Consider the following 13,711-nt stretch of genomic DNA (forward strand, 5'->3'; position numbering starts at 1 on the left):
GCAATAAAAAAACGGTAGCAGGATGGCAGAGCATGATTCAATTTCAGAAACAGCATCAGCTCAAGGAGCAATAGTGCAGAGATCCAGGGGAGAAAGATGGAAAAAGTACTTAAAGAAGAAGAGGGGCGTAGAAGGGAGGTTATAGTTAGAGACAAAACGTAGATGTATGGAATAAACGCCAGGATACAGAGAAGAGGAGCTCAGGCAGTATCTAATCTAGACATCTAGTTGCAGATTTCTTACTTTAGAATTTTCCCCGGGCTCCAGTCTGGATCCAGAATTTCTTTCACGACAGTACATACATGTGCTGACAGAGAGTGTCAAGCGACTCCGCAACGACTTCAGCCTGTATGTGACGTCAGCGGAGTCCATATAACCCGCCCGCCGGGGCACTGACGTCAGTTCCTTCTTTTCAGTGTGCTTACAATGCGGCTCCGGAGAGGAATTTGGGCCGTTATTGAGCCCTATCTCTTTCTTCATTATCGAACAGTGTGCCAACACGATGTCTTCTGGGTTTAAACCCTGTCGCTCTAGTGCTAGGCAGATGTCGATAATAGATGCACATACTGTCTGCTTGTGGTATCTGGGTAAGCAGCACGACTCCGCCAACTGCGGCTCCTCGCAGCATCTTCCGGCCGAAGGTGTTTAAGGAACGCCGTATGAAACTCCTTGCGGCATGGAAGTCTAAGGAATCAGGGCATCGTTCCTCCTCCCCTGAGGCCAGGAGACAAGTCGATCAGGTGAGGAGCCATCGCCTTCCCCCAAGACACCGAAAACCCAGCCTCCCTTCGGTTGCGGCGACCTCTCAAGTGACTCCACGTCTCCCTGAATACCCTGAAGCCAGGGCAAGCTTAGAGTAGATGAAAGAATATGTTCAAGGCATATGAGCTGCAGATTACACACTTTTGCATAGATTGCCATCTGGTGTTGGGTCCGGATGATTGCACTTGTTTTTGTCCTGGAAAGTCTTTGGAAGTCACGAGGTATGTGACTCCTCCCTAGGATCATAGTGCGCATGGGCATCGGCTCCATCCTCAGATTGTTTTTTTCCGCCATCTGGTTCGGATGTGTTTCTTGCGCTCCAGTTCGGAACCGTTACCGATTCCAGTTTCGACGCGCAATCCTTTACCTTTTCGACGGTATTGTCTCGAACGCAACCCCTAATCGGCGTGCATCTCTACCAGTCTTCCATTCCTGTCGTCGAAGAAGGCCTTTGGGACGACCCGAGCCTTGGCATCTGGCTCATGGAAAGGACGCCTTTTAAGAAGTGTCCTCGATGTGGGTTGAAGTTTCCCCACACCGATCTACATGAGGTGTGTAACCTCTGCCTCTCGCACGAGGCCAGAGACTGTCCCGCTTGTGCTTCCTTCCGCTCGAAGACCATCCGGGATCGACGAGCTCGAAGGACCATGGCTCGCTCGTCGAGTTCGATCCCCAACGACATCGTCCACGAGGGTGTCGATGTGCCATAGGAGCGGGTCGAAGAAGAGCTCATCAGCGCCTCCGAAGCCGATGACTCCGACGTCGAAGAAGTGACTCCAGCTCAACGGGTCGTAAGTACATTTCTGATGGATACATCTGCCAGTGGATTCCTCACCTTGTGAATATCCCCTGCGCCAGCATTCCACGGAATTTTTCTTTCCCAGCACTCCACGTCGACGTGGGCGACGTCATAATACATCGGCTCCGCTCGCGACTCCGTATGACGTCACCGGAGCCATAAGAGACCCACGTCGGCGTGATGACGTCGGTTCCCTTTTTTCCGTGCCGTCGGCGCGCAACGTTTTTTTCCAGTACTCCTGCTACTTTGTAGTTGTAAGGTGTTTCTGTAGTGAGAATCTGTGATGTCTGCGACGAGGAAGTCGGGCTTGAAGCCCTGTAGGGAATGTGGCGGACATATGTCCATGACGGACCCACATGGCGACTGTTTGTGGTGTCTTTTGTCGGACCATGACGTCGAAGACTGTGCATGCTGTAGGAGGATGAATCCTAAAGCGTTAAAGGAAAGAAAGGCCAAGCTGTTTATGGCGAAGATCGGTAAGGAGAAGAGAGGGAGAAAGAAAGAGAAATCGAGGGCGGAGTCGTCGACTTCGAGGTCATGGAGTTGCATGTTTCGGATCAGGAACAGGAAGAACCGACTCCGGCGCTTGAAGAATCTATGACTCCGGTGGAGTACACTACCGCGCCGCAGCCAAATACTCTGCAGAGGGATGCAGGTTCAGTACCTTATCCTCAGTTTCCTGCTCCAGGTACTGATTCTACTCAGTTCTTCAATGCCATGTATGGTATTTTTAATAGGGCGGCCTTCCCATCCGGAGCACCAACTGGTCCCATGGCTTATACGTTGGGGGTGCCGCAGCATTATGCTCAGGCCCCCTTCATGCCCTTTCTGCCGATGGCGCCTTCGTGGCAGTTTCCGGCGCCGTCTTGGGATCCGACACGACTTCGGATGGATCGACCTCCTTCAGAGCCTTCCTCGACGCCGCTGCCGACTCCATCGGCGCTGCGTCCGGCGCCGCCGACTCCGTCTATGGTGCCGCCGACTCCGTCTATGGTGCCGCCGACTCCAACACCTCTGGCTCCACCGACACCGCGTACGACATCGTCGACGCCGGCTCCCCGGATTCGATCCAGGAGGGAGACCCAAAGGGTGTTGGAAGAAGGAAGGTACAGAGAAGAGGTAGAGGAAGGTGAGGTGGACACTTCCTCTGATGATTTTGAGGGCATACAAGAGGCTAGTGGCCTGGACACCAGCCCATAATGGGAGCACACATCGGCAAGATCCTCTCCTCCACAAGAACTGGCTCCCTACCATACTGTTATCAAGAAGGCTGCAGAGCTGTTATATTTACAGTTGCCCTCGGCAGAGTATAAATCGAACTTGTTGACAGAGGTTCTGCACTCTCCTACTTCCACTTCAGAGCCTTTACTGCCCTTTAATGAGGCCATCTTGGAGCCTGTCTTGGAGGTATGGCGGAAACCACTTTCTTCTACGGCTTTTTCCAGACAGGTGGCAAGAAGGTATAGGGTGGCACCTGGGGATCCGGATTTTCCATCTGTACACCCGTCTCCAGAGAGCCTAGTTGTGCAGGCATCCTGCTCGAAGCATGCTTCGGGGGCTTTCCCTCAGTCTCCCGCAGATAGGGAGTCTAAGAAGGTGGACCAGGCTACTAAAAAGACTTTCTCTTCGGAGAGTATGGCATTAAAGTCTTCTAATGCCACGTGCTTGCTGGGGCGTTATGTGCACGGATTGATGGACTCATTGAAGACTTTGGCCCCTAAGCTGCCTGAGGGCGATAAGGCGTCCTTCTTGGAGGTGGTTTCGGACACTCAGGCCGCAGCCAGACAGGTGATCCAGTCGTGATTGGATACAACGGATTCGGTAGCGAGGATTATGGTCTCGTCCATAGCTGCAAGAAGGCAGGCATGGCTCCGTCCATCGGGATTCTCCGCGGATGTTCAAGCCACATTAGTGGATTTGCCATTTGATGGGCAGAAGTTGTTTGGTGAAAAGGCGGATTCTGCTCTACAAAGATTTAAAGACAGCAGATTAACAGCAAAGTCATTGGGTCTGCAAGCTCCTGCAAAGGGTTCTTTTTTTAGAAAATTTAGGGGCTTTGGAAGGTCATCTTTTCGCTCCTACCGACAGCCTCAGCAGCAACAGCAACAGCAGCAGCAGCAGCAACAACAGCAGAATCCCCTCTATAAATCCTATGGAGGGAGTCAAAGGGGTCGGAGAGGTTCTGGACCCAACCCCTCTGCTTCTTCCTCCTCTTCTACTCCCAATGAGGCTTCAGGGAAGCAGCCCTAGATCCCCCGTCCCGGATCATGTATGACCTGTGGGGGGTCGGGTGTCCTACCTTCTACGGGGTTGGAAATCTGTTACGACAGACCTTTGGGTTTTGAACCTCGTAGAGACTGGGTACGCCCTTCCCTTTCGGTAGTTTCCTCCCCCTTACCCTCCTTGCCAAGGTTACTGCTCAGAGGACCATCTGCTTCTCCTTCAGAAAGAGGTTCTAGCCTTGCTTCAAAAGGGTGCAATAGAGGTGGTTCCGGAGCAGGAAAGGGGTCAGGGATGCTACTCCCGGTATTTCTTGATTCCCAAAAAAGACGGCAGATTGCGTCCGATACTGGACCTCAGAATCTTGAACTTTTACTTGAAACAGGAGAAATTCAAGATGCTGACCATTGCGCAGGTTCTTCAAGCGTTGCAGCAAGGAGACTGGATGGTGTCGCTTGACTTGCAGGGCGCGTACTTCCATGTCCCAATCCTGAAATCGCACAGGAAGTATCTCCGTTTTACGGTTGGGTCGCAACATTACCAGTTTGCGGTCCTCCCGTTTTGTCTTACTACCGCACCTCGAGTCTTCACAAAGGTGATGGCAGTGGTGGCTGCTCATCTCAGGAGGTCTGGGATTCCGGTTTTCCCCTACCTGGACGACTGGCTTCTGAAGGCAGAGTCCTCAGAGATGGTGCAGCGTCATCTGCAGGTAACATCTCAGCTGTTATTCGACTTGGGTTTTTCGATCAATGTGCCCAAATCTCACCTGGTGCCCTCTCAACGCAACCTGTTTATAGGGGCAGTACTGGACACTACTGTGTGTCGAGCATTTCCTCCTCCTCCTCAAAGAATTCTCAACATTCAGGAGATGGTCCCTTTATTTCACAATGTAGCGGTTGTTCCAGTTCTGAAGGTCCTTCGCCTGCTCGGTCTGTTCGCTACCTGCATTCTGTTGGTCAACCATGCACGCTGGCACATGAGGGCGCTCCAATGGTGCCTCCGCAAGCAGTGGAATCAGCACAACGGGGATCAAGATCTCCGGAGAAGCTGCAGCGGATCTATCTTGGTGGAGCGTGGAGGGCAATCTGTCGCAAGGAAAGCCCTTCCATCTGCCTCCATCGGTGGCCACAGTGATAACGGACGCATCCACTTTAGGGTGGGGTGCACATCTGGGGGATCTGGAGATCAAAGGTCTTTGGTCTCCAGAGGAAAGGTTGCTTCACATCAACCTTCTGGAGTTGCGGGCGATTCGTTTGGCGCTCAAGGCCTTCCTCCCTTCCCTTCGCGGTCAGTCTGTTCAAGTCCTGACGGACAATACTACCGCGATGTGGTATGTCAACAAGCAGGGAGGAGTGGGGTCTCTTTGTCTATGCAGAGAGGCCCTGCGTCTCTGGTCCTGGGCTCAGGACCATCAGATTTGTCTGATGGCAAATCATCTGGCCGGGGTGTTGAACGTACGTGCGGACAGTCTGTCGGCAGTTCTCTGCCGAACACGAGTGGAGGCTCCATCCGGAGGTGGTTCGTCACGTCTTTCGGGCGTGGGGGACCCCTCGGGTGGATCTGTTTGCCACCCGCGATAACGCGCACTGCCCGTCATTCTGCAGTCTCCAGTTTCCGATGCAGGGGGCGTTGGGGGACGCGTTTCAATTGAGTTGGGGTTCACAACTCCTTTATGCGTTTCCTCCCATACCCTTGATTCCTCGGGTTCTGAGGAAGATTCGCCAAGACCGAGCCCAAGTCATATTGATCGCCCCGGATTGGCCAAGAAGGGTGTGGTACACAGATCTTCTCCACCTCTTCTCGTGCCCTCCGCTCCGTCTCCCTCTGAGGGCAGACCTCCTCTCGCAGTCGGAGGGGCAGGTTCTACACCCCCACCTCCAGAGCTTACACCTTCATGCCATCGGTGGCTTTTACGAACATTTTAAACCAGCGACCAAAAGGACAATCTTCGGACGCCCGTCAGGGGGGCCTCTCTATCTACGTAAGTCATGCGTGCAAAATTAACACAACTGAATTAAAGTTGGGGTCTCCTGATCTTCAAGCCATCCTAATCAGTGGGTTGTCATCGGGTCGAAAATCTCGCCCCTTTTTACTAATTAATTGTTATTTCAACCCAATCAAGTATCAATCCTTCCAGGCCATGGAATCACTTATTTCAATTTTGGAAGATCTTTTAATAAGTTGGAAGGACCAAGACGTAATAATCGCGGGCGACTTCAATCACAGAGGCTTGGGTTTAACTTCGGAGACTCCATCAAGCAAGAAGTCAGTCCCATTGACTGAATTTCTCGCAAATTTTAAGCTGCACTCCACCCATAGAATACAAAAAAAGACCCAACCAGAATGGACCACCATTCCGACCTTTAGAAATGTCTCTACCATAGACTACATCTTTATCAATGAAGGGCTTGCCCACAATCTTTGCAACTTCACAGTGGACGACAGAGAGGAAAGCGATCATAGGCCCCTCCGCGCCACATTCAATCTGGCGCGGGTACAAGCAGAATTACAAGCAGTTATTGGAACTACCACGGGGGAGGAACATCACAATGTGCTTAAAAGAATAAAATGGTCAACCAATCTTAGTCATAGCCTGCTAGACTATGTAGCTAGAAGGGAGGAAGAACCTAACCCAGTTCAAACTAAGAACATCACCCACCTCTGGGAAACTCTGACCTCCGACTTATTGGAACGTCTGGGCAATAACCATCATCCAAGAAGTCGCCAATTCCACTCTGATCCTCGCCGTGTAACATCGTGGTGCCTGTCACAGTGCAAGCGTGCTCTAAACAAGGCAATCAGGGCACAAAAGAAAGGCACTCATTTGTCAGGGAGATATTCCATTGCTGCTCTGCGAACAGACTATAAAAAGAAAGTCTGGGCCCACAAAAAACTGCAGACTGAACAGAATTGGTTGACTGTGTTCTCCTTAATTAAAGGTAATGACAATAGCAAGCTTTGGCGTTTCATTAACAGTCTGACCCCCAGAGGAGAGCAAAAGGAAAATAGTGTTGCAGGGAAAGTGTGGGAACAGTATGCCAAGGGGCTGTATACCTGCGAGTCAAATCAGGCCACTGCAGGAAGCCGTGCGTGGTCCAAGGTGGCGGCGGAAATTATCGAATCCGAAAGAGCTACGTCAGAAGGCGTAAACTCGACCTGCACCGGATCATTCACAGAAATGGAGGTACTAAAGTGCATCAAGGCCATAAGAACTGATGGCGCTCCAGGCCCAAATGGGATTCCGGCCCAGGTTCTGAAAACCGCCTCAGCCTTTTTTGCATCCAGACTCACCCCTTTATTTAACCATTCTTTTGCCACGGCAATGTTGCCATCCTCTTGGAAAGGTTCTATTCTATTCCCCATCCATAAAAAGGGGGACCACACGAACCCGGCCAATTATAGGCTTATAGCTCTCCTCGACATAGAAGCAAAGATTTACGCCCGCCTTCTTCTCAGGGATCTGGAGGATTGGGTGGACAAGAACGGCATTCTTCCGCCCATACAGACCGGCTTTAGGGCCCATAGCTCCACTCTTGACAACATCTTAGCCCTCTCCTACCTCGCGAAGAAGGCCAATACGAGGAACAAACCGCCCCTGTTCTGCTGTTTCATAGACTACTCCACAGCCTTTGACCGAGTGAACAGGGGCCGGCTCTGGGCAAAACTTGACTCGTGGGGGCTACCACAGGCTCTGCTAAAAGCTATAAAAGCGCTCTATGAGGGCACCTGGGTCAAGGTGAAGCTAAGCCCCACAATAACAACTGAAAGAATTGAAACCAACTCGGGCCTCAAGCAGGGGTGCGTCTTGGCCCCCATGCTTTTCAACTTGTATACTGCGGACATGGGGACAGCTCTGAAAGATGCCAACTTAGCACCTCCAAAACTGGGGAGGCTCGTCTTGGGAACACTCCAGTATGCAGACGACACGGTGATCATGGACCACACTAGGGTGGGGCTCCAAAGAGCCTTAAGCAGTTTGGCCCTATACAATAAGTCAAATGACTTACGGATCAACGTGAGCAAGACCAAAATCGTCATTTTTGGCAAATACCCCCTCAAAAAAGAAGCTTCATGGTCTCTGGGGGAGCACCGTATCGTCACTGCCCCATTCTACAACTATCTGGGCACCTGGGTCTCTGAGAGTGCCTCTGCAGTCAAACATCTGAAGGAGCTTAAACCCAAAATTAACAAAACCATTCTGTCGTTAAGACGCTTATGCCACCGCTTGGACAGTCCCTCAGCAGAACCAATGTTGACAGTGCTCCGGGCAAAACTGATCCCTGCCATTTCATATGGGCATATAGCCTACCCTGGTGCATTTGACAAAGTGGTAAACGCTGCCCAAGCGAAAGCCTATAAGATGGTGCTACAGGCCCCTAGATACGCAAGGAACACTAGATTAAGGCTAGAAATAGGCCTTAAGCGACCTGAGCTGGTATTACTGGGGGACCTTTTAAAACTCTATATTAGAGTATTGAAAGCACCAGAACATTCGCTAAAGCACTCCCTAAAATCAATCTTTGATGAGGTGGGCTCCCCCTGGTACTCAAAGGTAGGACAAGCTATTGCAGCATTGAAAATCGAAAGAAGGAGTTTGCCCCTGCATGAAATTCCTTTCTCAGCCTGGGCCCAAGCAGTTAAGCGCCAAGTCCGGATCATCTCCTTTGGACTTGACCTTGCATCTCTTCGGCAAAATCCACTAACTCAGGCCCTGGACAAATCATATATTCCAGGTAAACCCCAACCTTACTTGCAAGATCCAGTATCCACTTGCGCGAGAAAGAAAATTTTGTATTTTCGACTTTTGGCCCTCAGGATCATGGACTTCAACCCCAAATGGGCCCGTACGGATGGCACCCTGGCCTGTCGTCTATGCAATTACCGCAGGGAATCCTGGCTACACTTGCTGTGCTGCTGCACAAAGCTGGCCAATGACCGCCATCGCTTGCTGCTTCCGATTTTATGGAATACGGACTACAGAACTTGCAGAGAGGCTTCGGACTGGTGCCTCTCAGTCTCCACGACCTGTCTGATAGCCAGAGTTGCGAAATTTATACACCAGGTAAAAATGGCACTCGACTCCCACTCAACGGCATTGTCTGCAAAGTAACTGGAAGCCTTTCGCCCCAGTTATCTAATCTGGGCTGGTTTAAAGACCCACGAAGAATCCATCTTTCGTCAACAGCCCTTGGTACATGAATTGACTTTACCGAACTTTCATGTGCCTCCCCTTATCAGTTGGGAAATACTGGTACAACCTATACATCACTCCTTTTAAAAGAACTCTGCTCTGGACAGCTAATCAGGACTAATATGCTAATATTTAACCCAAAGTGACTTTCACTTTTATGTGTGGATGGGACTTGTGAGGGGGTGAGTCTGGACGTTCATAAATCTTTTTTCTTTTTTTTTTTTAATCTTATACTGTAAAGATTTTAAGTAATCATGCAGTTTATTAATAAAATTGTCAAATTGTCAAATTGCCTGGAGATTGAACGGGGCAATCTGAGTTCTTTCTCTCCCGCATGATGTGGTGGACTTTATTTTATCAGCCAGGCGACACTCCACCAAGTCCATTTACTCCTACAGGTGGTCTAAATTTGTTAAGTGGTGTGGAGAGAGATCCATTGACCCTTTAAAGACCCATTTGTCTAATGTGCTCCAGTTTGCTCTTTCCTTGGCTCAGCAGGGCTGTGCTGTGGCCACGGTCTAGGGCTATCTTTCGGCCTTATCAGCTTTTCTATACCTTCCTGATCAACCGTCGCTGTTTAAATCTCCGGTTGTACTGAGGTTTATCAAGGCTTACAAACATGTTTCCTCCCACTCCCTTTGTGATGCCACAGTGGGACCTTAATCTTGTTTTAACCTTTCTGATAGGGTCCCCATTTGAGCCTCTACATAGCTGTCCTTTGTGGCTGTTGTCCTTTAAGGTGGTCTTTCTTGTAGCCATAACCTCGGCAAGGAGGGTTAGTGAGCTCCAAGCTCTTAGTTCTAGACCCCCTTTTCTTACATTACATGCTGAAAGGATGGTTCTTAGGACCAGGGCTGCCTTCCTGCCAAAAGTTGTCACTCCGTTCCATTTGAGGCAGTCTATTACTCTCTCTGTTTTTTATCCACCGCCTCATCCTTCCAAAGAGGAGGAAAGACTCCATCGCCTGGACCCGAAGAGGGCTGTGAGTTTTTATGTGGACAGGACTAAAGACTTTCGTCTAGATGATGTTGTAAATGTTGTAGACTTGTAAAGCGCACAGCTACCCCAGCAACAGGGCGTCTCGGCGCTGTAGACCGCTGGGGAACCCGTCCTGGCTATCCCTGTGAGATGGTCCCTTTCTGGGTATCTCCAAGGTGAAACCAGGCATCCCCGGCGTCTGTGGGGGGCCGTTGTAGAGATGAGGCAAGCTTAATGCCCAGAGTTGCCGAGTGTGTTCCTGGTTAGAGTAGGTACCGAGGCGAGAATTATGGAGTCCGTTTTGACCCTGGTCCACGACCCTGCCGCGTCGGGAATTGAACCCTGGTCCCTTGCCGATTCTCTGCTTACGGGTCTGCCGCCTCTACATAGTGAGCCACACCTCTCAACTCTTCATTGGCTACTTTGGTCATTCGAAGGGTAGAGCGGTGCACAAGCGCACACTATCGAGATGGATCATCCTTGCCATTAAGATCTGCTACGCCCTGGCTGGTAAGACTCCTCCTGAGGGCATTAGAGCTCATTCGACTAGAGCAAAATCATCTACATCTGCTTTGGCCCGGGGTGTTCCTGTGGCAGATATTTGTAAAGCTGCGACTTAGGCCTCCCTCCATACTTTCGCAAAGCATTATTGCTTGGACTCGGAGATGAGGAGGGCCACTCGCGCGCTCTGTGTTGCAAGACTTTCTGGTATAGGAAGGTGGACACCCTCCTCCGGGAGTGGGGACTGCTGTGGGAATCTATTCACAAGGTGAGGAATCCACTGGCAGATGTATCCATCAGAAGAACAAGTTACTTACCTTCAGTAACGCTTTTTCTGGTGGATACAGTATCTGCCTGTGGTTTCCTCACCTTGTGAATATCCCAAGTAAGTAACTTGTTCAAATCGACCCGACCCACTCCCTACAACAACAAAGGCTTCTGTCACACCTTCGCCTTTGAGCGCAGGTGCACACCGACTCACTGCTTCCCATGCCCCGCCCTCGGGCCTGGCAAAGAAGCCTACCAAGCCTTCCGGCGACTTGGGCTCGAGTCTCCATGCTACCGGTGCCCAGACCCAATGATCGGCACCAAAAAGAAGCCGCCCCCATCCTCGGGCCGAATTCTACTTCCACCCCGAAGCCTTTGGGACCGAAGACTGCAACTAGTGACTCCCCGGCACCGAAAAAACACTCGGAGCCGACGAAGAAGCCACTCCCCAAAAGTTTGGATTGAAAAAATGCACAGACTGACAAATCACATGGCTCCAAGCCCAAAACAGCTCCGCAGTCAGCGCCGAAAAAGCCCTAGATACCGACACAGTCGACACCGAACACCCAAACTTCTTTAGAAGAGCTTTTTCAACCAGACCCTCAACAAAAAACTTTAACTAAAGTCCCTAAAACCGGTCAATTGACTCTCAGTTCCAGAAAAGACCAATGGACATGCCTGCACCAGTTCCACCACCTAAAAAGAGGGCTATAGCCACATCACCTCTTAGGGTACCTTCTCCACCTCCACCACCCCCCCCCCCTCCTCCTCCACCCCAACCCACCCCACCTAGGTCTCCTACGCCATCCCCTCCACCAGTAGATGACGACGACACATATGATAACACAGGGGACGGTGACAACAACATGCCACTAGATGACCCTAGTCCTCCAGGGTCCCCTGACCCCTGGGATGACTATAATACACCTGATGTCCCTAATGTCCCACAAGAGGACATCTACCCCTCTAGGCCTTCCCCACCAGAAGATACCATGGGGTTTAATCAGCTAATACACCGGGCTGCCCAGTACCACGGGGTCGACCTCCATACAGATCCAGTCGAAGATGATTTTTTGATGGACGCTTTCGACACCACCGAAAGGTCCACATCCACTTTGCCCATGCTCAAAGGCGTGATTAAACACGCTACAGAAGTATTTAAAGACCCTGTCAGGACTAGAATCATCAATCCTAGAATTGAGAAAAAATACAAAGCTGCCCCTACAGACCCAGCTTACATTAGGGGCCCTGTTCCATTAGACTCCATGGTCGTCTCAAATGCTAGGAAACGGGCTATTTGCAGACAACAGGTGATGCAGCTCCGCCCGACAAAGAGTCTAAACTCCTGGATGCCTCTGGCAAAAGAACAGCGTCCCAGGCAGCTAATATTTGGCGCATCGCAAATACTCAAGCCCTGTTAGCCAGATACAATAGGGCTCACTATGATGAGTTAGAGTCCCTGCTCCAACACCTCCCGGACAAATACAAAAATAAGGCCAGCGACCTAATACAAGAGGGTTAAGTTATCACCAACACCTCTATCCGGTGTGCTCTTGATGTGGCAGATACCGCGTTCAGAGCAGTGAACACAAGTGTCTTTCGCAGGCACGCGTGGCTACGCATTTCCGGGTTTATACAGCCAAATCAATGGGAGCCTTGCAATCGCAAGCTCCCAGTCGTTCTTTTCGTCGCTCATCCTACAGAGGCAACTCCAGGGGATACTCGTCTCATACCCCATCCACCTCCTACAAGTCTCCCGCCCAATCCACCTTCACCAGAGGTTACCACAGAGCAGGATACCGAGGTAACAATAACAAGGGCAGAGGCAAGACTAACAACACCCGCTCTGCCTCCACCCCTCCCAAATGTCTTCCCTCCGCTTCCCCCGGACCATTCCACTCCTGTCGGGGGAAGACTACAACAGTTCCTTCATGTCTGAAGCAACATCACCACAGACAGGTGGGTGCGACAAATAGTGCAATTAGGTTACTGTCTCGAACTTACCTCTACCCCCCCAAACATTCCACCCAAACAGCGTCCAATGTCAGCAGAACATTTGTCACTCCTCAAACAAGGGGTGATTTCCTTACTACATAAAAGTTCAATAGAACTAGTTCCCCTGCACCAACAAAACAAGAGAGTTTACTCTCTGTATTTTCTCATACCAAAGAAGGATGGCTCTCTGAGACCTATTCTAGATCTCAGGCCACTAAACATGTATATACAATCAGACCACTTCCACATGGTCACACTTCAGCAAGTCCTCCCTCTACTTTCACAGGGCGACTTCCTGGCCACCTTAGATCTCAAGGACGCCTATTTCCATATACCCATACACGCTGCTCACAGAAAATACCTCAGGTTTGTAGTGGACGGGCAGCACTATCAATTCAAAGTACTCCCTTTCGGAGTCACAACAACACCAAGGATATTCACAAAGTGCCTAGCAGTAGTCGCAGCCCATCTAAGAAGACAACACATTCACGTCTTCCCATACCTCGACGACTGGCTCATAAAAGCCAGCTCATACAACCAGTGGTTCATCATACTCACGCGACTATCCAATTACTCCACGACCCCGGGTTCACAGTTAACCACACCAAGTCTCATCTGCAACCCTCTCACACACAACAATACCTCGGCGCCACAATAAACCACTCAAAAGCATTAGCCTATCCCAGTCCAGCAAGGATAGCAAGCATTCTCGCTCTCCTACCCAAATTTCAGCTGCATCACTCTCTCCCAGCTCAAGTGTTCATGCAGCTCATAGGGATGATGGCCTCTTGCATATTCATAGTGCCTCACGCAAGACTCCAGATGCGCCCCATACAAGAGTGCTTAGCACGCCAATAGAACCAGGCTCGAGGTCAACAAGGCTAACAGATCTGGTGTTGGTAGACAGTCGCACTCACCGCTCTCTACAGTGGTGGAACACCAAAAACCTTTCCAAGGGGCGACCGTTCCTAGAGCCAGTTCCTCAGACTGTCATGACA

At 50.6% G+C, this 13,711-nt stretch overlaps 1 protein-coding gene across 7 annotated transcripts in view; it reads left to right on the top strand.

Moving 5' to 3' along the window:
• The window catches only part of SYMPK (symplekin scaffold protein), a 1,117,730-nt gene that overhangs the window by 640,416 nt on the left and 463,603 nt on the right, over nt 1-13,711 (top strand). The gene's annotated exons all lie outside the window — the stretch shown is intronic.

Source organism: Triturus cristatus, chromosome 9, assembly GCF_964204655.1.
Source record: "Triturus cristatus chromosome 9, aTriCri1.1, whole genome shotgun sequence".
NCBI classification, from domain to species: Eukaryota; Metazoa; Chordata; class Amphibia; order Caudata; family Salamandridae; genus Triturus; species Triturus cristatus.